This window comes from Aphelocoma coerulescens, chromosome 9 (assembly GCF_041296385.1).
Source record: "Aphelocoma coerulescens isolate FSJ_1873_10779 chromosome 9, UR_Acoe_1.0, whole genome shotgun sequence".
Taxonomy (NCBI): Eukaryota; Metazoa; Chordata; class Aves; order Passeriformes; family Corvidae; genus Aphelocoma; species Aphelocoma coerulescens.
The window spans coordinates 1,186,576-1,207,993 of NC_091023.1; the positions used below are offsets into that span (position 1 = coordinate 1,186,576).

The window sequence follows — 21,418 nt, forward strand, 5'->3', positions numbered from 1 at the left end:
TTGCGTGGCTCTGGGTCCGGCTGCAGGTTCTGTTGTTTCCGAGGTCAGGGCAGAGCTGGTGGCCATGACTGTTAGTCCTCACATAGTTGGCGTGGCTGGAAAAGCTTGAGTGGCTTGTATGGCTCTGGGTCTGGCTGCAGGTTGGGTTGTTGCCGACAGTGGCGCTGGCGGCCGTGTGCCGGGTGCGGGGGGCATTGGGGCAGGGCAGGAAGGCGCTGGTGTGTGCTGGAGAGCGCTGCTGTGGGGCTGAGGGGTGCCTACGGCCATACCACCCTGAGAACGCCCGATCTCGTCTGATCTCGGAAGCTAAGCAGGGTCGGGCCCGGTTAGTACTTGGATGGGAGACCGCCTGGGAATACCGGGTGCTGTAGGCTTCTTTTGCTGGGTCCTGGGCTCTGGGCCAGAGGTGCCTTGTTTTGCTTGGGCAGCGGTGCCAAGGAGCTCAAGGGCGAGGGTGGCTCATGGGGCTTGCATGGCTTGCGTGGCTCTGGGTCCGGCTGCAGGTTCTGTTGTTGCCGAGGGCAGGGCAGAGCTGGTGGCCATGACTGTTAGTCCTCGCATAGTTGGCGTGGCGGGAAAAGCTTGAGTGGCTTGTATGGCTCTGGGTCTGGCTGCAGGTTGGGTTGTTGCCGACAGTGGCGCTGGCGGCCGTGTGCCGGGTGCGGGGGGCATTGGGGCAGGGCAGGAAGGCGCTGGTGTGTGCTGGAGAGCGCTGCTGTGGGGCTGAGGGGTGCCTACGGCCATACCACCCTGAGAACGCCCGATCTCGTCTGATCTCGGAAGCTAAGCAGGGTCGGGCCCGGTTAGTACTTGGATGGGAGACCGCCTGGGAATACCGGGTGCTGTAGGCTTCTTTTGCTGGGTCCTGGGCTCTGGGCCAGAGGTGCCTTGTTTTGCTTGGGCAGCGGTGCCAAGGAGCACAAGGGCGAGGGTGGCTCATGGGGCTTGCATGGCTTGCGTGGCTCTGGATCTGGCTGCAGGTTCCCTTGTTTCCGAGGGCAGGGAAGAGCTGGTGGCCATGACTGTTAGTCCTCGCATAGTTGGCGTGGCGGGAAAAGCTTGAGTGGCTTGTATGGCTCTGGGTCTGGCTGCAGGTTGGGTTGTTGCCGACAGTGGCGCTGGCGGCCGTGTGCCGGGTGCGGGGGGCATTGGGGCAGGGCAGGAAGGCGCTGGTGTGTGCTGGAGAGCGCTGCTGTGGGGCTGAGGGGTGCCTACGGCCATACCACCCTGAGAACGCCCGATATCGTCTGATCTCGGAAGCTAAGCAGGGTCGGGCCCGGTTAGTACTTGGATGGGAGACCGCCTGGGAATACCGGGTGCTGTAGGCTTCTTTTGCTGGGTCCTGGGCTCTGGGCCAGAGGTGCCTTGTTTTGCTTGGGCAGCGGTGCCAAGGAGCACAAGGGCGAGGGTGGCTCATGGGGCTTGCATGGCTTGTGTGGCTCTGGGTCCGGCTGCAGGTTCTGTTGTTGCTGAGGGCAGGGCAGAGCTGGTGGCCATGACTGTTAGTCCTCACATAGTTGGCGTGGCTGGAAAAGCTTGAGTGGCTTGTATGGCTCTGGGTCTGGCTGCAGGTTGGGTTGTTGCCGACAGTGGCGCTGGCGGCCGTGTGCCGGGTGCAGGGGGCATTGGGGCAGGGCAGGAAGGCGCTGGTGTGTGCTGGAGAGCGCTGCTGTGGGGCTGAGGGGTGCCTACGGCCATACCACCCTGAGAACGCCCGATCTCGTCTGATCTCGGAAGCTAAGCAGGGTCGGGCCCGGTTAGTATTTGGATGGGAGACCGCCTGGGAATACCGGGTGCTGTAGGCTTCTTTTGCTGGGTCCTGGGCTCTGGGCCAGAGGTGCCTTGTTTTGCTTGGGCAGCCATTCCAAGGGGCACAAGGGCGAGGCCAACAGTGGCCGTGGCTCGCGTGGCTCAGAGGGATTGCATGGCTGCGGTGGCTTGTGTGGCTTGTCTGGTTCTGGGTCTTTGGAACAAGGTGCCTTGTTCCTGGCTGCAGGTTCCGTTGTTGCCGAGGGCAGGGCAGAGCTGGTGGCCATGACTGTTAGTCCTCGCATAGTTGGCGTGGCTGGAAAAGCTTGAGTGGCTTGTATGGCTCTAGATCTGGCTGCAGGTTCCATTGTTGCGGAGGGCAGAGCTGGTGGCCATGACTGTTGATGCTCATGAAGCTTGTGTGGCCGGCGTGGCTTATGTGGCTTGTGTGGCTCTGGGTCCGACTGCAGGTTCTGTTGTTGCCGAGGGCAGGGCAGAGCTGGTGGCCATGACTGTTAGTCCTCACATAGTTGGCGTGGCTGGAAAAGCTTGAGTGGCTTGTATGGCTCTGGGTCTGGCTGCAGGTTGGGTTGTTGCCGACAGTGGCGCTGGCGGCCGTGTGCCGGGTGCGAGGAGCATTGGGGCAGGGCAGGAAGGCGCTGGTGTGTGCTGGAGAGCGCTGCTGTGGGGCTGAGGGGTGCCTACGGCCATACCACCCTGAGAACGCCCGATCTCGTCTGATCTCGGAAGCTAAGCAGGGTCGGGCCCGGTTAGTACTTGGATGGGAGACCGCCTGGGAATACCGGGTGCTGTAGGCTTCTTTTGCTGGGTCCTGGGCTCTGGGCCAGAGGTGCCTTGTTTTGCTTGGGCAGCGGTGCCAAGGAGCACAAGGGCGAGGGTGGCTCATGGGGCTTGCATGGCTTGTGTGGCTCTGGGTCCGGCTGCAGGTTCTGTTGTTGCCGAGGGCAGGGCAGAGCTGGTGGCCATGACTGTTAGTCCTCACATAGTTGGCGTGGCTGGAAAAGCTTGAGTGGCTTGTATGGCTCTGGGTCTGGCTGCAGGTTGGGTTGTTGCCGACAGTGGCGCTGGCGGCCGTGTGCCTGGTGCAGGGGGCATTGGGGCAGGGCAGGAAGGCGCTGGTGTGTGCTGGAGAGCGCTGCTGTGGGGCTGAGGGGTGCCTACGGCCATACCACCCTGAGAACGCCCGATCTCGTCTGATCTCGGAAGCTAAGCAGGGTCGGGCCCGGTTAGTACTTGGATGGGAGACCGCCTGGGAATACCGGGTGCTGTAGGCTTCTTTTGCTGGGTCCTGGGCTCTGGGCCAGAGGTGCCTTGTTTTGCTTGGGCAGCGGTGCCAAGGAGCTCAAGGGCGAGGGTGGCTCATGGGGCTTGCATGGCTTGCGTGGCTCTGGGTCCGGCTGCAGGTTCTGTTGTTGCCGAGGGCAGGGCAGAGCTGGTGGCCATGACTGTTAGTCCTCGCATAGTTGGCGTGGCTGGAAAAGCTTGAGTGGCTTGTGTGGTGCTCGGTCTGGCTGCAGGTTGGGTTGTTGCCGACAGTGGCGCTGGCGGCCGTGTGCCGGGAGCGGGGGGCATTGGGGCAGGGCAGGAAGGCGCTGGTGTGTGCTGGAGAGCGCTGCTGTGGGGCTGAGGGGTGCCTACGGCTATACCACCCTGAGAACGCCCGATCTCGTCTGATCTCGGAAGCTAAGCAGGGTCGGGCCCGGTTAGTACTTGGATGGGAGACCGCCTGGGAATACTGGGTGCTGTAGGCTTCTTTTGCTGGGTCCTGGGCTCTGGGCCAGAGGTGCCTTGTTTTGCTTGGGCAGCGGTGCCAAGGAGCACAAGGGCGAGGGTGGCTCATGGGGCTTGCATGGCTTGCGTGGCTCTGGATCTGGCTGCAGGTTCCCTTGTTTCCGAGGGCAGGGAAGAGCTGGTGGCCATGACTGTTAGTCCTCGCATAGTTGGCGTGGCGGGAAAAGCTTGAGTGGCTTGTATGGCTCTGGGTCTGGCTGCAGGTTGGGTTGTTGCCGACAGTGGCGCTGGCGGCCGTGTGCCGGGTGCAGGGGGCATTGGGGCAGGGCAGGAAGGCGCTGGTGTGTGCTGGAGAGGGCTGCTGTGGGGCTGAGGGGTGCCTACAGCCATACCACCCTGAGAACGCCCGATCTCGTCTGATCTCGGAAGCTAAGCAGGGTCGGGCCCGGTTAGTACTTGGATGGGAGACCGCCTGGGAATACCGGGTGCTGTAGGCTTCTTTTGCTGGGTCCTGGGCTCTGGGCCAGAGGTGCCTTGTTTTGCTTGGGCAGCGGTGCCAAGGAGCACAAGGGCGAGGGTGGCTCATGGGGCTTGCATGGCTTGTGTGGCTCTGGGTCCGGCTGCAGGTTCTGTTGTTGCTGAGGGCAGGGCAGAGCTGGTGGCCATGACTGTTAGTCCTCACATAGTTGGCGTGGCTGGAAAAGCTTGAGTGGCTTGTGTGGTGCTCGGTCTGGCTGCAGGTTGGGTTGTTGCCGACAGTGGCGCTGGCGGCCGTGTGCCGGGAGCGGGGGGCATTGGGGCAGGGCAGGAAGGCGCTGGTGTGTGCTGGAGAGCGCTGCTGTGGGGCTGAGGGGTGCCTACGGCCATACCACCCTGAGAACGCCCGATCTCGTCTGATCTCGGAAGCTAAGCAGGGTCGGGCCCGGTTAGTACTTGGATGGGAGACCGCCTGGGAATACTGGGTGCTGTAGGCTTCTTTTGCTGGGTCCTGGGCTCTGGGCCAGAGGTGCCTTGTTTTGCTTGGGCAGCGGTGCCAAGGAGCACAAGGGGGAGGGTGGCTCATGGGGCTTGCATGGCTTGCGTGGCTCTGGGTCCGGCTGCAGGTTCTGTTGTTGCCGAGGGCAGGGCAGAGCTGGTGGCCATGACTGTTAGTCCTCGCATAGTTGGCGTGGCTGGAAAAGCTTGAGTGGCTTGTATGGCTCTGGATCTGGCTGCAGGTTCCATTGTTGCGGAGGGCAGAGCTGGTGGCCATGACTGTTGATGCTCGTGAAGCTTGTGTGGCCGGCGTGGCTTATGTGGCTTGTGTGGCTCTGGGTCCGACTGCAGGTTCTGTTGTTGCCGAGGGCAGGGCAGAGCTGGTGGCCATGACTGTTAGTCCTCACATAGTTGGCGTGGCTGGAAAAGCTTGAGTGGCTTGTATGGCTCTGGGTCTGGCTGCAGGTTGGGTTGTTGCCGACAGTGGCGCTGGCGGCCGTGTGCCGGGTGCAGGGGGCATTGGGGCAGGGCAGGAAGGCGCTGGTGTGTGCTGGAGAGCGCTGCTGTGGGGCTGAGGGGTGCCTACGGCCATACCACCCTGAGAACGCCCGATCTCGTCTGATCTCGGAAGCTAAGCAGGGTCGGGCCCGGTTAGTACTTGGATGGGAGACCGCCTGGGAATACCGGGTGCTGTAGGCTTCTTTTGCTGGGTCCTGGGCTCTGGGCCAGAGGTGCCTTGTTTTGCTTGGGCAGCGGTGCCAAGGAGCACAAGGGGGAGGGTGGCTCATGGGGCTTGCATGGCTTGCGTGGCTCTGGGTCCGGCTGCAGGTTCTGTTGTTTCCGAGGTCAGGGCAGAGCTGGTGGCCATGACTGTTAGTCCTCACATAGTTGGCGTGGCTGGAAAAGCTTGAGTGGCTTGTATGGCTCTGGGTCTGGCTGCAGGTTGGGTTGTTGCCGACAGTGGCGCTGGCGGCCGTGTGCCGGGTGCGGGGGGCATTGGGGCAGGGCAGGAAGGCGCTGGTGTGTGCTGGAGAGCGCTGCTGTGGGGCTGAGGGGTGCCTACGGCCATACCACCCTGAGAACGCCCGATCTCGTCTGATCTCGGAAGCTAAGCAGGGTCGGGCCCGGTTAGTACTTGGATGGGAGACCGCCTGGGAATACCGGGTGCTGTAGGCTTCTTTTGCTGGGTCCTGGGCTCTGGGCCAGAGGTGCCTTGTTTTGCTTGGGCAGCGGTGCCAAGGAGCTCAAGGGCGAGGGTGGCTCATGGGGCTTGCATGGCTTGCGTGGCTCTGGGTCCGGCTGCAGGTTCTGTTGTTGCCGAGGGCAGGGCAGAGCTGGTGGCCATGACTGTTAGTCCTCGCATAGTTGGCGTGGCGGGAAAAGCTTGAGTGGCTTGTATGGCTCTGGGTCTGGCTGCAGGTTGGGTTGTTGCCGACAGTGGCGCTGGCGGCCGTGTGCCGGGTGCGGGGGGCATTGGGGCAGGGCAGGAAGGCGCTGGTGTGTGCTGGAGAGCGTTGCTGTGGGGCTGAGGGGTGCCTACGGCCATACCACCCTGAGAACGCCCGATCTCGTCTGATCTCGGAAGCTAAGCAGGGTCGGGCCCGGTTAGTACTTGGATGGGAGACCGCCTGGGAATACCGGGTGCTGTAGGCTTCTTTTGCTGGGTCCTGGGCTCTGGGCCAGAGGTGCCTTGTTTTGCTTGGGCAGCGGTGCCAAGGAGCACAAGGGCGAGGGTGGCTCATGGGGCTTGCATGGCTTGCGTGGCTCTGGATCTGGCTGCAGGTTCCCTTGTTTCCGAGGGCAGGGAAGAGCTGGTGGCCATGACTGTTAGTCCTCGCATAGTTGGCGTGGCGGGAAAAGCTTGAGTGGCTTGTATGGCTCTGGGTCTGGCTGCAGGTTGGGTTGTTGCCGACAGTGGCGCTGGCGGCCGTGTGCCGGGTGCGGGGGGCATTGGGGCAGGGCAGGAAGGCGCTGGTGTGTGCTGGAGAGCGCTGCTGTGGGGCTGAGGGGTGCCTACGGCCATACCACCCTGAGAACGCCCGATATCGTCTGATCTCGGAAGCTAAGCAGGGTCGGGCCCGGTTAGTACTTGGATGGGAGACCGCCTGGGAATACCGGGTGCTGTAGGCTTCTTTTGCTGGGTCCTGGGCTCTGGGCCAGAGGTGCCTTGTTTTGCTTGGGCAGCGGTGCCAAGGAGCACAAGGGCGAGGGTGGCTCATGGGGCTTGCATGGCTTGTGTGGCTCTGGGTCCGGCTGCAGGTTCTGTTGTTGCTGAGGGCAGGGCAGAGCTGGTGGCCATGACTGTTAGTCCTCGCATAGTTGGCGTGGCTGGAAAAGCTTGAGTGGCTTGTATGGCTCTGGGTCTGGCTGCAGGTTGGGTTGTTGCCGACAGTGGCGCTGGCGGCCGTGTGCCGGGTGCAGGGGGCATTGGGGCAGGGCAGGAAGGCGCTGGTGTGTGCTGGAGAGCGCTGCTGTGGGGCTGAGGGGTGCCTACGGCCATACCACCCTGAGAACGCCCGATCTCGTCTGATCTCGGAAGCTAAGCAGGGTCGGGCCCGGTTAGTATTTGGATGGGAGACCGCCTGGGAATACCGGGTGCTGTAGGCTTCTTTTGCTGGGTCCTGGGCTCTGGGCCAGAGGTGCCTTGTTTTGCTTGGGCAGCCATTCCAAGGGGCACAAGGGCGAGGCCAACAGTGGCCGTGGCTCGCGTGGCTCAGAGGGATTGCATGGCTGCGGTGGCTTGTGTGGCTTGTCTGGTTCTGGGTCTTTGGAACAAGGTGCCTTGTTCCTGGCTGCAGGTTCCGTTGTTGCCGAGGGCAGGGCAGAGCTGGTGGCCATGACTGTTAGTCCTCGCATAGTTGGCGTGGCTGGAAAAGCTTGAGTGGCTTGTATGGCTCTGGATCTGGCTGCAGGTTCCATTGTTGCGGAGGGCAGAGCTGGTGGCCATGACTGTTGATGCTCTTGAAGCTTGTGTGGCCGGCGTGGCTTATGTGGCTTGTGTGGCTCTGGGTCCGACTGCAGGTTCTGTTGTTGCCGAGGGCAGGGCAGAGCTGGTGGCCATGACTGTTAGTCCTCACATAGTTGGCGTGGCTGGAAAAGCTTGAGTGGCTTGTATGGCTCTGGGTCTGGCTGCAGGTTGGGTTGTTGCCGACAGTGGCGCTGGCGGCCGTGTGCCGGGTGCGAGGAGCATTGGGGCAGGGCAGGAAGGCGCTGGTGTGTGCTGGAGAGCGCTGCTGTGGGGCTGAGGGGTGCCTACGGCCATACCACCCTGAGAACGCCCGATCTCGTCTGATCTCGGAAGCTAAGCAGGGTCGGGCCCGGTTAGTACTTGGATGGGAGACCGCCTGGGAATACCGGGTGCTGTAGGCTTCTTTTGCTGGGTCCTGGGCTCTGGGCCAGAGGTGCCTTGTTTTGCTTGGGCAGCGGTGCCAAGGAGCACAAGGGCGAGGGTGGCTCATGGGGCTTGCATGGCTTGTGTGGCTCTGGGTCCGGCTGCAGGTTCTGTTGTTGCCGAGGGCAGGGCAGAGCTGGTGGCCATGACTGTTAGTCCTCACATAGTTGGCGTGGCTGGAAAAGCTTGAGTGGCTTGTATGGCTCTGGGTCTGGCTGCAGGTTGGGTTGTTGCCGACAGTGGCGCTGGCGGCCGTGTGCCTGGTGCAGGGGGCATTGGGGCAGGGCAGGAAGGCGCTGGTGTGTGCTGGAGAGCGCTGCTGTGGGGCTGAGGGGTGCCTACGGCCATACCACCCTGAGAACGCCCGATCTCGTCTGATCTCGGAAGCTAAGCAGGGTCGGGCCCGGTTAGTACTTGGATGGGAGACCGCCTGGGAATACCGGGTGCTGTAGGCTTCTTTTGCTGGGTCCTGGGCTCTGGGCCAGAGGTGCCTTGTTTTGCTTGGGCAGCGGTGCCAAGGAGCTCAAGGGCGAGGGTGGCTCATGGGGCTTGCATGGCTTGCGTGGCTCTGGGTCCGGCTGCAGGTTCTGTTGTTGCCGAGGGCAGGGCAGAGCTGGTGGCCATGACTGTTAGTCCTCGCATAGTTGGCGTGGCTGGAAAAGCTTGAGTGGCTTGTGTGGTGCTCGGTCTGGCTGCAGGTTGGGTTGTTGCCGACAGTGGCGCTGGCGGCCGTGTGCCGGGAGCGGGGGGCATTGGGGCAGGGCAGGAAGGCGCTGGTGTGTGCTGGAGAGCGCTGCTGTGGGGCTGAGGGGTGCCTACGGCTATACCACCCTGAGAACGCCCGATCTCGTCTGATCTCGGAAGCTAAGCAGGGTCGGGCCCGGTTAGTACTTGGATGGGAGACCGCCTGGGAATACTGGGTGCTGTAGGCTTCTTTTGCTGGGTCCTGGGCTCTGGGCCAGAGGTGCCTTGTTTTGCTTGGGCAGCGGTGCCAAGGAGCACAAGGGCGAGGGTGGCTCATGGGGCTTGCATGGCTTGCGTGGCTCTGGATCTGGCTGCAGGTTCCCTTGTTTCCGAGGGCAGGGAAGAGCTGGTGGCCATGACTGTTAGTCCTCGCATAGTTGGCGTGGCGGGAAAAGCTTGAGTGGCTTGTATGGCTCTGGGTCTGGCTGCAGGTTGGGTTGTTGCCGACAGTGGCGCTGGCGGCCGTGTGCCGGGTGCAGGGGGCATTGGGGCAGGGCAGGAAGGCGCTGGTGTGTGCTGGAGAGGGCTGCTGTGGGGCTGAGGGGTGCCTACAGCCATACCACCCTGAGAACGCCCGATCTCGTCTGATCTCGGAAGCTAAGCAGGGTCGGGCCCGGTTAGTACTTGGATGGGAGACCGCCTGGGAATACCGGGTGCTGTAGGCTTCTTTTGCTGGGTCCTGGGCTCTGGGCCAGAGGTGCCTTGTTTTGCTTGGGCAGCGGTGCCAAGGAGCACAAGGGCGAGGGTGGCTCATGGGGCTTGCATGGCTTGTGTGGCTCTGGGTCCGGCTGCAGGTTCTGTTGTTGCTGAGGGCAGGGCAGAGCTGGTGGCCATGACTGTTAGTCCTCGCATAGTTGGCGTGGCTGGAAAAGCTTGAGTGGCTTGTATGGCTCTGGATCTGGCTGCAGGTTCCATTGTTGCGGAGGGCAGAGCTGGTGGCCATGACTGTTGATGCTCGTGAAGCTTGTGTGGCCGGCGTGGCTTATGTGGCTTGTGTGGCTCTGGGTCCGACTGCAGGTTCTGTTGTTGCCGAGGGCAGGGCAGAGCTGGTGGCCATGACTGTTAGTCCTCACATAGTTGGCGTGGCTGGAAAAGCTTGAGTGGCTTGTATGGCTCTGGGTCTGGCTGCAGGTTGGGTTGTTGCCGACAGTGGCGCTGGCGGCCGTGTGCCGGGTGCAGGGGGCATTGGGGCAGGGCAGGAAGGCGCTGGTGTGTGCTGGAGAGCGCTGCTGTGGGGCTGAGGGGTGCCTACGGCCATACCACCCTGAGAACGCCCGATCTCGTCTGATCTCGGAAGCTAAGCAGGGTCGGGCCCGGTTAGTACTTGGATGGGAGACCGCCTGGGAATACCGGGTGCTGTAGGCTTCTTTTGCTGGGTCCTGGGCTCTGGGCCAGAGGTGCCTTGTTTTGCTTGGGCAGCGGTGCCAAGGAGCTCAAGGGCGAGGGTGGCTCATGGGGCTTGCATGGCTTGCGTGGCTCTGGGTCCGGCTGCAGGTTCTGTTGTTGCCGAGGGCAGGGCAGAGCTGGTGGCCATGACTGTTAGTCCTCGCATAGTTGGCGTGGCTGGAAAAGCTTGAGTGGCTTGTGTGGTGCTCGGTCTGGCTGCAGGTTGGGTTGTTGCCGACAGTGGCGCTGGCGGCCGTGTGCCGGGAGCGGGGGGCATTGGGGCAGGGCAGGAAGGCGCTGGTGTGTGCTGGAGAGCGCTGCTGTGGGGCTGAGGGGTGCCTACGGCCATACCACCCTGAGAACGCCCGATCTCGTCTGATCTCGGAAGCTAAGCAGGGTCGGGCCCGGTTAGTACTTGGATGGGAGACCGCCTGGGAATACCGGGTGCTGTAGGCTTCTTTTGCTGGGTCCTGGGCTCTGGGCCAGAGGTGCCTTGTTTTGCTTGGGCAGCGGTGCCAAGGAGCTCAAGGGCGAGGGTGGCTCATGGGGCTTGCATGGCTTGCGTGGCTCTGGGTCCGGCTGCAGGTTCTGTTGTTGCCGAGGGCAGGGCAGAGCTGGTGGCCATGACTGTTAGTCCTCGCATAGTTGGCGTGGCTGGAAAAGCTTGAGTGGCTTGTGTGGTGCTCGGTCTGGCTGCAGGTTGGGTTGTTGCCGACAGTGGCGCTGGCGGCCGTGTGCCGGGAGCGGGGGGCATTGGGGCAGGGCAGGAAGGCGCTGGTGTGTGCTGGAGAGCGCTGCTGTGGGGCTGAGGGGTGCCTACGGCTATACCACCCTGAGAACGCCCGATCTCGTCTGATCTCGGAAGCTAAGCAGGGTCGGGCCCGGTTAGTACTTGGATGGGAGACCGCCTGGGAATACTGGGTGCTGTAGGCTTCTTTTGCTGGGTCCTGGGCTCTGGGCCAGAGGTGCCTTGTTTTGCTTGGGCAGCGGTGCCAAGGAGCACAAGGGGGAGGGTGGCTCATGGGGCTTGCATGGCTTGCGTGGCTCTGGATCTGGCTGCAGGTTCCCTTGTTTCCGAGGGCAGGGCAGAGCTGGTGGCCATGACTGTTAGTCCTCGCATAGTTGGCGTGGCTGGAAAAGCTTGAGTGGCTTGTGTGGTGCTCGGTCTGGCTGCAGGTTGGGTTGTTGCCGACAGTGGCGCTGGCGGCCGTGTGCCGGGAGCGGGGGGCATTGGGGCAGGGCAGGAAGGCGCTGGTGTGTGCTGGAGAGCGCTGCTGTGGGGCTGAGGGGTGCCTACGGCCATACCACCCTGAGAACGCCCGATCTCGTCTGATCTCGGAAGCTAAGCAGGGTCGGGCCCGGTTAGTACTTGGATGGGAGACCGCCTGGGAATACCGGGTGCTGTAGGCTTCTTTTGCTGGGTCCTGGGCTCTGGGCCAGAGGTGCCTTGTTTTGCTTGGGCAGCGGTGCCAAGGAGCTCAAGGGCGAGGGTGGCTCATGGGGCTTGCATGGCTTGCGTGGCTCTGGGTCCGGCTGCAGGTTCTGTTGTTGCCGAGGGCAGGGCAGAGCTGGTGGCCATGACTGTTAGTCCTCGCATAGTTGGCGTGGCTGGAAAAGCTTGAGTGGCTTGTGTGGTGCTCGGTCTGGCTGCAGGTTGGGTTGTTGCCGACAGTGGCGCTGGCGGCCGTGTGCCGGGAGCGGGGGGCATTGGGGCAGGGCAGGAAGGCGCTGGTGTGTGCTGGAGAGCGCTGCTGTGGGGCTGAGGGGTGCCTACGGCTATACCACCCTGAGAACGCCCGATCTCGTCTGATCTCGGAAGCTAAGCAGGGTCGGGCCCGGTTAGTACTTGGATGGGAGACCGCCTGGGAATACTGGGTGCTGTAGGCTTCTTTTGCTGGGTCCTGGGCTCTGGGCCAGAGGTGCCTTGTTTTGCTTGGGCAGCGGTGCCAAGGAGCACAAGGGGGAGGGTGGCTCATGGGGCTTGCATGGCTTGCGTGGCTCTGGATCTGGCTGCAGGTTCCCTTGTTTCCGAGGGCAGGGCAGAGCTGGTGGCCATGACTGTTAGTCCTCGCATAGTTGGCGTGGCGGGAAAAGCTTGAGTGGCTTGTATGGCTCTGGGTCTGGCTGCAGGTTGGGTTGTTGCCGACAGTGGCGCTGGCGGCCGTGTGCCGGGTGCAGGGGGCATTGGGGCAGGGCAGGAAGGCGCTGGTGTGTGCTGGAGAGCGCTGCTGTGGGGCTGAGGGGTGCCTACGGCCATACCACCCTGAGAACGCCCGATCTCGTCTGATCTCGGAAGCTAAGCAGGGTCGGGCCCGGTTAGTACTTGGATGGGAGACCGCCTGGGAATACCGGGTGCTGTAGGCTTCTTTTGCTGGGTCCTGGGCTCTGGGCCAGAGGTGCCTTGTTTTGCTTGGGCAGCCATTCCAAGGGGCACAAGGGCGAGGGTGGCTCATGGGGCTTGCATGGCTTGCGTGGCTCTGGATCTGGCTGCAGGTTCCCTTGTTTCCGAGGGCAGGGCAGAGCTGGTGGCCATGACTGTTAGTCCTCGCATAGTTGGCGTGGCGGAAAAAGCTTGAGTGGCTTGTATGGCTCTGGGTCTGGCTGCAGGTTGGGTTGTTGCTGACAGTGGCGCTGGCGGCCGTGTGCCGGGTGCGGGGGGCATTGGGGCAGGGCAGGAAGGCGCTGGTGTGTGCTGGAGAGCGCTGCTGTGGGGCTGAGGGGTGCCTACGGCCATACCACCCTGAGAACGCCTGATCTCGTCTGATCTCGGAAGCTAAGCAGGGTCGGGCCCGGTTAGTACTTGGATGGGAGACCGCCTGGGAATACCGGGTGCTGTAGGCTTCTTTTGCTGGGTCCTGGGCTCTGGGCCAGAGGTGCCTTGTTTTGCTTGGGCAGCGGTGCCAAGGAGCACAAGGGGGAGGGTGGCTCATGGGGCTTGCATGGCTTGCGTGGCTCTGGGTCCGGCTGCAGGTTCTGTTGTTGCCGAGGGCAGGGCAGAGCTGGTGGCCATGACTGTTAGTCCTCGCATAGTTGGCGTGGCTGGAAAAGCTTGAGTGGCTTGTATGGCTCTGGATCTGGCTGCAGGTTCCATTGTTGCGGAGGGCAGAGCTGGTGGCCATGACTGTTGATGCTCATGAAGCTTGTGTGGCCGGCGTGGCTTATGTGGCTTGTGTGGCTCTGGGTCCGACTGCAGGTTCTGTTGTTGCCGAGGGCAGGGCAGAGCTGGTGGCCATGACTGTTAGTCCTCACATAGTTGGCGTGGCTGGAAAAGCTTGAGTGGCTTGTATGGCTCTGGGTCTGGCTGCAGGTTGGGTTGTTGCCGACAGTGGCGCTGGCGGCCGTGTGCCGGGTGCAGGGGGCATTGGGGCAGGGCAGGAAGGCGCTGGTGTGTGCTGGAGAGCGCTGCTGTGGGGCTGAGGGGTGCCTACGGCCATACCACCCTGAGAACGCCCGATCTCGTCTGATCTCGGAAGCTAAGCAGGGTCGGGTCCGGTTAGTACTTGGATGGGAGACCGCCTGGGAATACCGGGTGCTGTAGGCTTCTTTTGCTGGGTCCTGGGCTCTGGGCCAGAGGTGCCTTGTTTTGCTTGGGCAGCCATTCCAAGGGGCACAAGGGCGAGGGTGGCTCATGGGGCTTGCATGGCTTGCGTGGCTCTGGATCTGGCTGCAGGTTCCCTTGTTTCCGAGGGCAGGGAAGAGCTGGTGGCCATGACTGTTAGTCCTCGCATAGTTGGCGTGGCGGAAAAAGCTTGAGTGGCTTGTATGGCTCTGGGTCTGGCTGCAGGTTGGGTTGTTGCTGACAGTGGCGCTGGCGGCCGTGTGCCGGGTGCGGGGGGCATTGGGGCAGGGCAGGAAGGCGCTGGTGTGTGCTGGAGAGCGCTGCTGTGGGGCTGAGGGGTGCCTACGGCCATACCACCCTGAGAACGCCTGATCTCGTCTGATCTCGGAAGCTAAGCAGGGTCGGGCCCGGTTAGTACTTGGATGGGAGACCGCCTGGGAATACCGGGTGCTGTAGGCTTCTTTTGCTGGGTCCTGGGCTCTGGGCCAGAGGTGCCTTGTTTTGCTTGGGCAGCGGTGCCAAGGAGCACAAGGGGGAGGGTGGCTCATGGGGCTTGCATGGCTTGCGTGGCTCTGGGTCCGGCTGCAGGTTCTGTTGTTGCCGAGGGCAGGGCAGAGCTGGTGGCCATGACTGTTAGTCCTCGCATAGTTGGCGTGGCTGGAAAAGCTTGAGTGGCTTGTATGGCTCTGGATCTGGCTGCAGGTTCCATTGTTGCGGAGGGCAGAGCTGGTGGCCATGACTGTTGATGCTCATGAAGCTTGTGTGGCCGGCGTGGCTTATGTGGCTTGTGTGGCTCTGGGTCCGACTGCAGGTTCTGTTGTTGCCGAGGGCAGGGCAGAGCTGGTGGCCATGACTGTTAGTCCTCACATAGTTGGCGTGGCTGGAAAAGCTTGAGTGGCTTGTATGGCTCTGGGTCTGGCTGCAGGTTGGGTTGTTGCCGACAGTGGCGCTGGCGGCCGTGTGCCGGGTGCAGGGGGCATTGGGGCAGGGCAGGAAGGCGCTGGTGTGTGCTGGAGAGCGCTGCTGTGGGGCTGAGGGGTGCCTACGGCCATACCACCCTGAGAACGCCCGATCTCGTCTGATCTCGGAAGCTAAGCAGGGTCGGGCCCGGTTAGTACTTGGATGGGAGACCGCCTGGGAATACCGGGTGCTGTAGGCTTCTTCTGCTGGGTCCTGGGCTCTGGGCCAGAGGTGCCTTGTTTTGCTTGGGCAGCGGTGCCAAGGAGCTAAAGGGCGAGGGTGGCTCATGGGGCTTGCATGGCTTGCGTGGCTCTGGGTCCGGCTGCAGGTTCTGTTGTTGCCGAGGGCAGGGCAGAGCTGGTGGCCATGACTGTTAGTCCTCGCATAGTTGGCGTGGCTGGAAAAGCTTGAGTGGCTTGTGTGGTGCTCGGTCTGGCTGCAGGTTGGGTTGTTGCCGACAGTGGCGCTGGCGGCCGTGTGCCGGGAGCGGGGGGCATTGGGGCAGGGCAGGAAGGCGCTGGTGTGTGCTGGAGAGCGCTGCTGTGGGGCTGAGGGGTGCCTACGGCCATACCACCCTGAGAACGCCCGATCTCGTCTGATCTCGGAAGCTAAGCAGGGTCGGGCCCGGTTAGTACTTGGATGGGAGACCGCCTGGGAATACTGGGTGCTGTAGGCTTCTTTTGCTGGGTCCTGGGCTCTGGGCCAGAGGTGCCTTGTTTTGCTTGGGCAGCGGTGCCAAGGAGCACAAGGGGGAGGGTGGCTCATGGGGCTTGCATGGCTTGCGTGGCTCTCGATCTGGCTGCAGGTTCCCTTGTTTCCGAGGGCAGGGCAGAGCTGGTGGCCATGACTGTTAGTCCTCGCATAGTTGGCGTGGCGGGAAAAGCTTGAGTGGCTTGTATGGCTCTGGGTCTGGCTGCAGGTTGGGTTGTTGCCGACAGTGGCGCTGGCGGCCGTGTGCCGGGTGCAGGGGGCATTGGGGCAGGGCAGGAAGGCGCTGGTGTGTGCTGGAGAGCGCTGCTGTGGGGCTGAGGGGTGCCTACGGCCATACCACCCTGAGAACGCCCGATCTCGTCTGATCTCGGAAGCTAAGCAGGGTCGGGCCCGGTTAGTACTTGGATGGGAGACCGCCTGGGAATACCGGGTGCTGTAGGCTTCTTTTGCTGGGTCCTGGGCTCTGGGCCAGAGGTGCCTTGTTTTGCTTGGGCAGCCATTCCAAGGGGCACAAGGGCGAGGGTGGCTCATGGGGCTTGCATGGCTTGCGTGGCTCTGGATCTGGCTGCAGGTTCCCTTGTTTCCGAGGGCAGGGAAGAGCTGGTGGCCATGACTGTTAGTCCTCGCATAGTTGGCGTGGCGGGAAAAGCTTGAGTGGCTTGTATGGCTCTGGGTCTGGCTGCAGGTTGGGTTGTTGCTGACAGTGGCGCTGGCGGCCGTGTGCCGGGTGCGGGGGGCATTGGGGCAGGGCAGGAAGGCGCTGGTGTGTGCTGGAGAGCGCTGCTGTGGGGCTGAGGGGTGCCTACGGCCATACCACCCTGAGAACGCCTGATCTCGTCTGATCTCGGAAGCTAAGCAGGGTCGGGCCCGGTTAGTACTTGGATGGGAGACCGCCTGGGAATACCGGGTGCTGTAGGCTTCTTTTGCTGGGTCCTGGGCTCTGGGCCAGAGGTGCCTTGTTTTGCTTGGGCAGCGGTGCCAAGGAGCACAAGGGGGAGGGTGGCTCATGGGGCTTGCATGGCTTGCGTGGCTCTGGGTCCGGCTGCAGGTTCTGTTGTTGCCGAGGGCAGGGCAGAGCTGGTGGCCATGACTGTTAGTCCTCGCATAGTTGGCGTGGCTGGAAAAGCTTGAGTGGCTTGTATGGCTCTGGATCTGGCTGCAGGTTCCATTGTTGCGGAGGGCAGAGCTGGTGGCCATGACTGTTGATGCTCATGAAGCTTGTGTGGCCGGCGTGGCTTATGTGGCTTGTGTGGCTCTGGGTCCGACTGCAGGTTCTGTTGTTGCCGAGGGCAGGGCAGAGCTGGTGGCCATGACTGTTAGTCCTCACATAGTTGGCGTGGCTGGAAAAGCTTGAGTGGCTTGTATGGCTCTGGGTCTGGCTGCAGGTTGGGTTGTTGCCGACAGTGGCGCTGGCGGCCGTGTGCCGGGTGCAGGGGGCATTGGGGCAGGGCAGGAAGGCGCTGGTGTGTGCTGGAGAGCGCTGCTGTGGGGCTGAGGGGTGCCTACGGCCATACCACCCTGAGAACGCCCGATCTCGTCTGATCTCGGAAGCTAAGCAGGGTCGGGCCCGGTTAGTACTTGGATGGGAGACCGCCTGGGAATACCGGGTGCTGTAGGCTTCTTTTGCTGGGTCCTGGGCTCTGGGCCAGAGGTGCCTTGTTTTGCTTGGGCAGCGGTGCCAAGGAGCTAAAGGGCGAGGGTGGCTCATGGGGCTTGCATGGCTTGCGTGGCTCTGGGTCCGGCTGCAGGTTCTGTTGTTGCCGAGGGCAGGGCAGAGCTGGTGGCCATGACTGTTAGTCCTCGCATAGTTGGCGTGGCTGGAAAAGCTTGAGTGGCTTGTGTGGTGCTCGGTCTGGCTGCAGGTTGGGTTGTTGCCGACAGTGGCGCTGGCGGCCGTGTGCCGGGAGCGGGGGGCATTGGGGCAGGGCAGGAAGGCGCTGGTGTGTGCTGGAGAGCGCTGCTGTGGGGCTGAGGGGTGCCTACGGCCATACCACCCTGAGAACGCCCGATCTCGTCTGATCTCGGAAGCTAAGCAGGGTCGGGCCCGGTTAGTACTTGGATGGGAGACCGCCTGGGAATACTGGGTGCTGTAGGCTTCTTTTGCTGGGTCCTGGGCTCTGGGCCAGAGGTGCCTTGTTTTGCTTGGGCAGTGGTGCCAAGGAGCACAAGGGGGAGGGTGGCTCATGGGGCTTGCATGGCTTGCGTGGCTCTGGATCTGGCTGCATGTTCCCTTGTTTCTGAGGGCAGGGAAGAGCTGGTGGCCATGACTGTTAGTCCTCGCATAGTTGGCGTGGCGGGAAAAGCTTGAGTGGCTTGTATGGCTCTGGGTCTTGCTGCAGGTTGGGTTGTTGCCGACAGTGGCGCTGGCGGCCGTGTGCCGGGTGCAGGGGGCATTGGGGCAGGGCAGGAAGGCGCTGGTGTGTGCTGGAGAGGGCTGCTGTGGGGCTGAGGGGTGCCTACGGCCATACCACCCTGAGAACGCCCGATCTCGTCTGATCTCGGAAGCTAAGCAGGGTCGGGCCCGGTTAGTACTTGGATGGGAGACCGCCTGGGAATACCGGGTGCTGTAGGCTTCTTTTGCTGGGTCCTGGGCTCTGGGCCAGAGGTGCCTTGTTTTGCTTGGGCAGCCATTCCAAGGGGCACAAGGGCGAGGGTGGCTCATGGGGCTTGCATGGCTTGCGTGGCTCTGGATCTGGCTGCAGGTTCCCTTGTTTCCGAGGGCAGGGAAGAGCTGGTGGCCATGACTGTTAGTCCTCGCATAGTTGGCGTGGCGGGAAAAGCTTGAGTGGCTTGTATGGCTCTGGGTCTGGCTGCAGGTTGGGTTGTTGCTGACAGTGGCGCTGGCGGCCGTGTGCCGGGTGCAGGGGGCATTGGGGCAGGGCAGGAAGGCGCTGGTGTGTGCTGGAGAGGGCTGCTGTGGGGCTGAGGGGTGCCTACGGCCATACCACCCTGAGAACGCCCGATCTCGTCTGATCTCGGAAGCTAAGCAGGGTCGGGCCCGGTTAGTACTTGGATGGGAGACCGCCTGGGAATACCGGGTGCTGTAGGCTTCTTTTGCTGGGTCCTGGGCTCTGGGCCAGAGGTGCCTTGTTTTGCTTGGGCAGCGGTGCCAAGGAGCACAAGGGCGAGGGTGGCTCATGGGGCTTGCATGGCTTGTGTGGCTCTGGGTCCGGCTGCAGGTTCTGTTGTTGCTGAGGGCAGGGCAGAGCTGGTGGCCATGACTGTTAGTCCTCACATAGTTGGCGTGGCTGGAAAAGCTTGAGTGGCTTGTATGGCTCTGGGTCTGGCTGCAGGTTGGGTTGTTGCCGACAGTGGCGCTGGCGGCCGTGTGCCGGGTGCAGGGGGCATTGGGGCAGGGCAGGAAGGCGCTGGTGTGTGCTGGAGAGCGCTGCTGTGGGGCTGAGGGGTGCCTACGGCCATACCACCCTGAGAACGCCCGATCTCGTCTGATCTCGGAAGCTAAGCAGGGTCGGGCCCGGTTAGTACTTGGATGGGAGACCGCCTGGGAATACCGGGTGCTGTAGGCTTCTTTTGCTGGGTCCTGGGCTCTGGGCCAGAGGTGCCTTGTTTTGCTTGGGCAGCGGTGCCAAGGAGCTCAAGGGCGAGGGTGGCTCATGGGGCTTGCATGGCTTGCGTGGCTCTGGGTCCGGCTGCAGGTTCTGTTGTTGCCGAGGGCAGGGCAGAGCTGGTGGCCATGACTGTTAGTCCTCGCATAGTTGGCGTGGCTGGAAAAGCTTGAGTGGCTTGTGTGGTGCTCGGTCTGGCTGCAGGTTGGGTTGTTGCCGACAGTGGCGCTGGCGGCCGTGTGCCGGGTGCAGGGGGCATTGGGGCAGGGCAGGAAGGCGCTGGTGTGTGCTGGAGAGCGCTGCTGTGGGGCTGAGGGGTGCCTACGGCCATACCACCCTGAGAACGCCCGATCTCGTCTGATCTCGGAAGCTAAGCAGGGTCGGGCCCGGTTAGTACTTGGATGGGAGACCGCCTGGGAATACCGGGTGCTGTAGGCTTCTTTTGCTGGGTCCTGGGCTCTGGGCCAGAGGTGCCTTGTTTTGCTTGGGCAGCGGTGCCAAGGAGCTCAAGGGCGAGGGTGGCTCATGGGGCTTGCATGGCTTGCGTGGCTCTGGGTCCGGCTGCAGGTTCTGTTGTTGCCGAGGGCAGGGCAGAGCTGGTGGCCATGACTGTTAGTCCTCGCATAGTTGGCGTGGCTGGAAAAGCTTGAGTGGCTTGTGTGGTGCTCGGTCTGGCTGCAGGTTGGGTTGTTGCCGACAGTGGCGCTGGCGGCCGTGTGCCGGGAGCGGGGGGCATTGGGGCAGGGCAGGAAGGCGCTGGTGTGTGCTGGAGAGCGCTGCTGTGGGGCTGAGGGGTGCCTACGGCTATACCACCCTGAGAACGCCCGATCTCGTCTGATCTCGGAAGCTAAGCAGGGTCGGGCCCGGTTAGTACTTGGATGGGAGACCGCCTGGGAATACTGGGTGCTGTAGGCTTCTTTTGCTGGGTCCTGGGCTCTGGGCCAGAGGTGCCTTGTTTTGCTTGGGCAGCGGTGCCAAGGAGCACAAGGGGGAGGGTGGCTCATGGGGCTTGCATGGCTTGCGTGGCTCTGGATCTGGCTGCAGGTTCCCTTGTTTCCGAGGGCAGGGCAGAGCTGGTGGCCATGACTGTTAGTCCTCGCATAGTTGGCGTGGCGGGAAAAGCTTGAGTGGCTTGTATGGCTCTGGGTCTGGCTGCAGGTTGGGTTGTTGCCGACAGTGGCGCTGGCGGCCGTGTGCCGGGTGCAGGGGGCATTGGGGCAGGGCAGGAAGGCGCTGGTGTGTGCTGGAGAGCGCTGCTGTGGGGCTGAGGGGTGCCTACGGCCATACCACCCTGAGAACGCCCGATCTCGTCTGATCTCGGAAGCTAAGCAGGGTCGGGCCCGGTTAGTACTTGGATGGGAGACCGCCTGGGAATACCGGGTGCTGTAGGCTTCTTTTGCTGGGTCCTGGGCTCTGGGCCAGAGGTGCCTTGTTTTGCTTGGGCAGCCATTCCAAGGGGCACAAGGGCGAGGGTGGCTCATGGGGCTTGCATGGCTTGCGTGGCTCTGGATCTGGCTGCAGGTTCTGTTGTTGCCGAGGGCAGGGCAGAGCTGGTGGCCATGACTGTTAGTCCTCGCATAGTTGGCGTGGCGGAAAAAGCTTGAGTGGCTTGTATGGCTCTGGGTCTGGCTGCAGGTTGGGTTGTTGCTGACAGTGGCGCTGGCGGCCGTGTGCCGGGTGCGGGGGGCATTGGGGCAGGGCAGGAAGGCGCTGGTGTGTGCTGGAGAGCGCTGCTGTGGGGCTGAGGGGTGCCTACGGCCATACCACCCTGAGAACGCCTGATCTCGTCTGATCTCGGAAGCTAAGCAGGGTCGGGCCCGGTTAGTACTTGGATGGGAGACCGCCTGGGAATACCGGGTGCTGTAGGCTTCTTTTGCTGGGTCCTGGGCTCTGGGCCAGAGGTGCCTTGTTTTGCTTGGGCAGCGGTGCCAAGGAGCACAAGGGGGAGGGTGGCTCATGGGGCTTGCATGGCTTGCGTGGCTCTGGGTCCGGCTGCAGGTTCTGTTGTTGCCGAGGGCAGGGCAGAGCTGGTGGCCATGACTGTTAGTCCTCGCATAGTTGGCGTGGCTGGAAAAGCTTGAGTGGCTTGTATGGCTCTGGATCTGGCTGCAGGTTCCATTGTTGCGGAGGGCAGAGCTGGTGGCCATGACTGTTGATGCTCATGAAGCTTGTGTGGCCGGCGTGGCTTATGTGGCTTGTGTGGCTCTGGGTCCGACTGCAGGTTCTGTTGTTGCCGAGGGCAGGGCAGAGCTGGTGGCCATGACTGTTAGTCCTCACATAGTTGGCGTGGCTGGAAAAGCTTGAGTGGCTTGTATGGCTCTGGGTCTGGCTGCAGGTTGGGTTGTTGCCGACAGTGGCGCTGGCGGCCGTGTGCCGGGTGCAGGGGGCATTGGGGCAGGGCAGGAAGGCGCTGGTGTGTGCTGGAGAGCGCTGCTGTGGGGCTGAGGGGTGCCTACGGCCATACCACCCTGAGAACGCCCGATCTCGTCTGATCTCGGAAGCTAAGCAGGGTCGGGCCCGGTTAGTACTTGGATGGGAGACCGCCTGGGAATACCGGGTGCTGTAGGCTTCTTTTGCTGGGTCCTGGGCTCTGGGCCAGAGGTGCCTTGTTTTGCTTGGGCAGCG

The 21,418-nt window shown here is 62.7% G+C and overlaps 41 non-coding genes across 41 annotated transcripts; all 41 read left to right on the top strand.

The window, feature by feature from the left end:
• Nucleotides 1–255: 255 nt before the first annotated feature.
• LOC138115146 (5S ribosomal RNA) lies at nucleotides 256–374 on the top strand. Its single transcript, XR_011153057.1, has one exon. It is a non-coding gene; the product is annotated as a 5S ribosomal RNA (ribosomal RNA).
• A 358-nt stretch (nucleotides 375–732) lies between these two features.
• LOC138115148 (5S ribosomal RNA) lies at nucleotides 733–851 on the top strand. Its single transcript, XR_011153058.1, has one exon. It is a non-coding gene; the product is annotated as a 5S ribosomal RNA (ribosomal RNA).
• Nucleotides 852–1,209: 358 nt separating this feature from the next.
• Nucleotides 1,210–1,328, top strand: LOC138115669 (5S ribosomal RNA). Its single transcript, XR_011153581.1, has one exon. It is a non-coding gene; the product is annotated as a 5S ribosomal RNA (ribosomal RNA).
• A 358-nt stretch (nucleotides 1,329–1,686) lies between these two features.
• LOC138115446 (5S ribosomal RNA) lies at nucleotides 1,687–1,805 on the top strand. Its single transcript, XR_011153359.1, has one exon. It is a non-coding gene; the product is annotated as a 5S ribosomal RNA (ribosomal RNA).
• A 643-nt stretch (nucleotides 1,806–2,448) lies between these two features.
• Nucleotides 2,449–2,567, top strand: LOC138115149 (5S ribosomal RNA). Its single transcript, XR_011153059.1, has one exon. It is a non-coding gene; the product is annotated as a 5S ribosomal RNA (ribosomal RNA).
• Nucleotides 2,568–2,925: 358 nt separating this feature from the next.
• Nucleotides 2,926–3,044, top strand: LOC138115150 (5S ribosomal RNA). The gene has a single exon (XR_011153060.1). It is a non-coding gene; the product is annotated as a 5S ribosomal RNA (ribosomal RNA).
• A 358-nt stretch (nucleotides 3,045–3,402) lies between these two features.
• On the top strand, nucleotides 3,403–3,521 carry LOC138115495 (5S ribosomal RNA). Its single transcript, XR_011153407.1, has one exon. It is a non-coding gene; the product is annotated as a 5S ribosomal RNA (ribosomal RNA).
• Nucleotides 3,522–3,879: 358 nt separating this feature from the next.
• On the top strand, nucleotides 3,880–3,998 carry LOC138115257 (5S ribosomal RNA). The gene has a single exon (XR_011153171.1). It is a non-coding gene; the product is annotated as a 5S ribosomal RNA (ribosomal RNA).
• Nucleotides 3,999–4,356: 358 nt separating this feature from the next.
• LOC138115415 (5S ribosomal RNA) lies at nucleotides 4,357–4,475 on the top strand. The gene has a single exon (XR_011153329.1). It is a non-coding gene; the product is annotated as a 5S ribosomal RNA (ribosomal RNA).
• Nucleotides 4,476–5,056: 581 nt separating this feature from the next.
• LOC138115151 (5S ribosomal RNA) lies at nucleotides 5,057–5,175 on the top strand. Its single transcript, XR_011153061.1, has one exon. It is a non-coding gene; the product is annotated as a 5S ribosomal RNA (ribosomal RNA).
• Nucleotides 5,176–5,533: 358 nt separating this feature from the next.
• Nucleotides 5,534–5,652, top strand: LOC138115152 (5S ribosomal RNA). Its single transcript, XR_011153063.1, has one exon. It is a non-coding gene; the product is annotated as a 5S ribosomal RNA (ribosomal RNA).
• A 358-nt stretch (nucleotides 5,653–6,010) lies between these two features.
• Nucleotides 6,011–6,129, top strand: LOC138115153 (5S ribosomal RNA). The gene has a single exon (XR_011153064.1). It is a non-coding gene; the product is annotated as a 5S ribosomal RNA (ribosomal RNA).
• Nucleotides 6,130–6,487: 358 nt separating this feature from the next.
• Nucleotides 6,488–6,606, top strand: LOC138115670 (5S ribosomal RNA). Its single transcript, XR_011153582.1, has one exon. It is a non-coding gene; the product is annotated as a 5S ribosomal RNA (ribosomal RNA).
• Nucleotides 6,607–6,964: 358 nt separating this feature from the next.
• On the top strand, nucleotides 6,965–7,083 carry LOC138115447 (5S ribosomal RNA). Its single transcript, XR_011153360.1, has one exon. It is a non-coding gene; the product is annotated as a 5S ribosomal RNA (ribosomal RNA).
• Nucleotides 7,084–7,726: 643 nt separating this feature from the next.
• Nucleotides 7,727–7,845, top strand: LOC138115154 (5S ribosomal RNA). Its single transcript, XR_011153065.1, has one exon. It is a non-coding gene; the product is annotated as a 5S ribosomal RNA (ribosomal RNA).
• Nucleotides 7,846–8,203: 358 nt separating this feature from the next.
• Nucleotides 8,204–8,322, top strand: LOC138115156 (5S ribosomal RNA). The gene has a single exon (XR_011153067.1). It is a non-coding gene; the product is annotated as a 5S ribosomal RNA (ribosomal RNA).
• Nucleotides 8,323–8,680: 358 nt separating this feature from the next.
• LOC138115496 (5S ribosomal RNA) lies at nucleotides 8,681–8,799 on the top strand. Its single transcript, XR_011153408.1, has one exon. It is a non-coding gene; the product is annotated as a 5S ribosomal RNA (ribosomal RNA).
• A 358-nt stretch (nucleotides 8,800–9,157) lies between these two features.
• On the top strand, nucleotides 9,158–9,276 carry LOC138115258 (5S ribosomal RNA). Its single transcript, XR_011153172.1, has one exon. It is a non-coding gene; the product is annotated as a 5S ribosomal RNA (ribosomal RNA).
• A 581-nt stretch (nucleotides 9,277–9,857) lies between these two features.
• LOC138115157 (5S ribosomal RNA) lies at nucleotides 9,858–9,976 on the top strand. The gene has a single exon (XR_011153069.1). It is a non-coding gene; the product is annotated as a 5S ribosomal RNA (ribosomal RNA).
• A 358-nt stretch (nucleotides 9,977–10,334) lies between these two features.
• On the top strand, nucleotides 10,335–10,453 carry LOC138115158 (5S ribosomal RNA). The gene has a single exon (XR_011153070.1). It is a non-coding gene; the product is annotated as a 5S ribosomal RNA (ribosomal RNA).
• Nucleotides 10,454–10,811: 358 nt separating this feature from the next.
• LOC138115497 (5S ribosomal RNA) lies at nucleotides 10,812–10,930 on the top strand. Its single transcript, XR_011153409.1, has one exon. It is a non-coding gene; the product is annotated as a 5S ribosomal RNA (ribosomal RNA).
• Nucleotides 10,931–11,288: 358 nt separating this feature from the next.
• LOC138115159 (5S ribosomal RNA) lies at nucleotides 11,289–11,407 on the top strand. The gene has a single exon (XR_011153071.1). It is a non-coding gene; the product is annotated as a 5S ribosomal RNA (ribosomal RNA).
• Nucleotides 11,408–11,765: 358 nt separating this feature from the next.
• On the top strand, nucleotides 11,766–11,884 carry LOC138115498 (5S ribosomal RNA). Its single transcript, XR_011153410.1, has one exon. It is a non-coding gene; the product is annotated as a 5S ribosomal RNA (ribosomal RNA).
• A 358-nt stretch (nucleotides 11,885–12,242) lies between these two features.
• On the top strand, nucleotides 12,243–12,361 carry LOC138115160 (5S ribosomal RNA). The gene has a single exon (XR_011153072.1). It is a non-coding gene; the product is annotated as a 5S ribosomal RNA (ribosomal RNA).
• A 358-nt stretch (nucleotides 12,362–12,719) lies between these two features.
• On the top strand, nucleotides 12,720–12,838 carry LOC138115373 (5S ribosomal RNA). Its single transcript, XR_011153287.1, has one exon. It is a non-coding gene; the product is annotated as a 5S ribosomal RNA (ribosomal RNA).
• A 581-nt stretch (nucleotides 12,839–13,419) lies between these two features.
• LOC138115460 (5S ribosomal RNA) lies at nucleotides 13,420–13,538 on the top strand. The gene has a single exon (XR_011153372.1). It is a non-coding gene; the product is annotated as a 5S ribosomal RNA (ribosomal RNA).
• Nucleotides 13,539–13,896: 358 nt separating this feature from the next.
• On the top strand, nucleotides 13,897–14,015 carry LOC138115374 (5S ribosomal RNA). Its single transcript, XR_011153288.1, has one exon. It is a non-coding gene; the product is annotated as a 5S ribosomal RNA (ribosomal RNA).
• A 581-nt stretch (nucleotides 14,016–14,596) lies between these two features.
• On the top strand, nucleotides 14,597–14,715 carry LOC138115162 (5S ribosomal RNA). Its single transcript, XR_011153074.1, has one exon. It is a non-coding gene; the product is annotated as a 5S ribosomal RNA (ribosomal RNA).
• A 358-nt stretch (nucleotides 14,716–15,073) lies between these two features.
• On the top strand, nucleotides 15,074–15,192 carry LOC138115416 (5S ribosomal RNA). Its single transcript, XR_011153330.1, has one exon. It is a non-coding gene; the product is annotated as a 5S ribosomal RNA (ribosomal RNA).
• Nucleotides 15,193–15,550: 358 nt separating this feature from the next.
• LOC138115164 (5S ribosomal RNA) lies at nucleotides 15,551–15,669 on the top strand. Its single transcript, XR_011153075.1, has one exon. It is a non-coding gene; the product is annotated as a 5S ribosomal RNA (ribosomal RNA).
• A 358-nt stretch (nucleotides 15,670–16,027) lies between these two features.
• On the top strand, nucleotides 16,028–16,146 carry LOC138115376 (5S ribosomal RNA). The gene has a single exon (XR_011153291.1). It is a non-coding gene; the product is annotated as a 5S ribosomal RNA (ribosomal RNA).
• Nucleotides 16,147–16,727: 581 nt separating this feature from the next.
• Nucleotides 16,728–16,846, top strand: LOC138115165 (5S ribosomal RNA). Its single transcript, XR_011153076.1, has one exon. It is a non-coding gene; the product is annotated as a 5S ribosomal RNA (ribosomal RNA).
• A 358-nt stretch (nucleotides 16,847–17,204) lies between these two features.
• LOC138115417 (5S ribosomal RNA) lies at nucleotides 17,205–17,323 on the top strand. Its single transcript, XR_011153331.1, has one exon. It is a non-coding gene; the product is annotated as a 5S ribosomal RNA (ribosomal RNA).
• Nucleotides 17,324–17,681: 358 nt separating this feature from the next.
• LOC138115166 (5S ribosomal RNA) lies at nucleotides 17,682–17,800 on the top strand. Its single transcript, XR_011153077.1, has one exon. It is a non-coding gene; the product is annotated as a 5S ribosomal RNA (ribosomal RNA).
• Nucleotides 17,801–18,158: 358 nt separating this feature from the next.
• On the top strand, nucleotides 18,159–18,277 carry LOC138115167 (5S ribosomal RNA). Its single transcript, XR_011153078.1, has one exon. It is a non-coding gene; the product is annotated as a 5S ribosomal RNA (ribosomal RNA).
• A 358-nt stretch (nucleotides 18,278–18,635) lies between these two features.
• On the top strand, nucleotides 18,636–18,754 carry LOC138115169 (5S ribosomal RNA). Its single transcript, XR_011153081.1, has one exon. It is a non-coding gene; the product is annotated as a 5S ribosomal RNA (ribosomal RNA).
• Nucleotides 18,755–19,112: 358 nt separating this feature from the next.
• LOC138115170 (5S ribosomal RNA) lies at nucleotides 19,113–19,231 on the top strand. Its single transcript, XR_011153082.1, has one exon. It is a non-coding gene; the product is annotated as a 5S ribosomal RNA (ribosomal RNA).
• A 358-nt stretch (nucleotides 19,232–19,589) lies between these two features.
• Nucleotides 19,590–19,708, top strand: LOC138115499 (5S ribosomal RNA). Its single transcript, XR_011153411.1, has one exon. It is a non-coding gene; the product is annotated as a 5S ribosomal RNA (ribosomal RNA).
• Nucleotides 19,709–20,066: 358 nt separating this feature from the next.
• On the top strand, nucleotides 20,067–20,185 carry LOC138115171 (5S ribosomal RNA). Its single transcript, XR_011153083.1, has one exon. It is a non-coding gene; the product is annotated as a 5S ribosomal RNA (ribosomal RNA).
• Nucleotides 20,186–20,543: 358 nt separating this feature from the next.
• On the top strand, nucleotides 20,544–20,662 carry LOC138115377 (5S ribosomal RNA). Its single transcript, XR_011153292.1, has one exon. It is a non-coding gene; the product is annotated as a 5S ribosomal RNA (ribosomal RNA).
• Nucleotides 20,663–21,243: 581 nt separating this feature from the next.
• On the top strand, nucleotides 21,244–21,362 carry LOC138115172 (5S ribosomal RNA). The gene has a single exon (XR_011153084.1). It is a non-coding gene; the product is annotated as a 5S ribosomal RNA (ribosomal RNA).
• The last annotated feature ends 56 nt before the right edge of the window (nucleotides 21,363–21,418 follow it).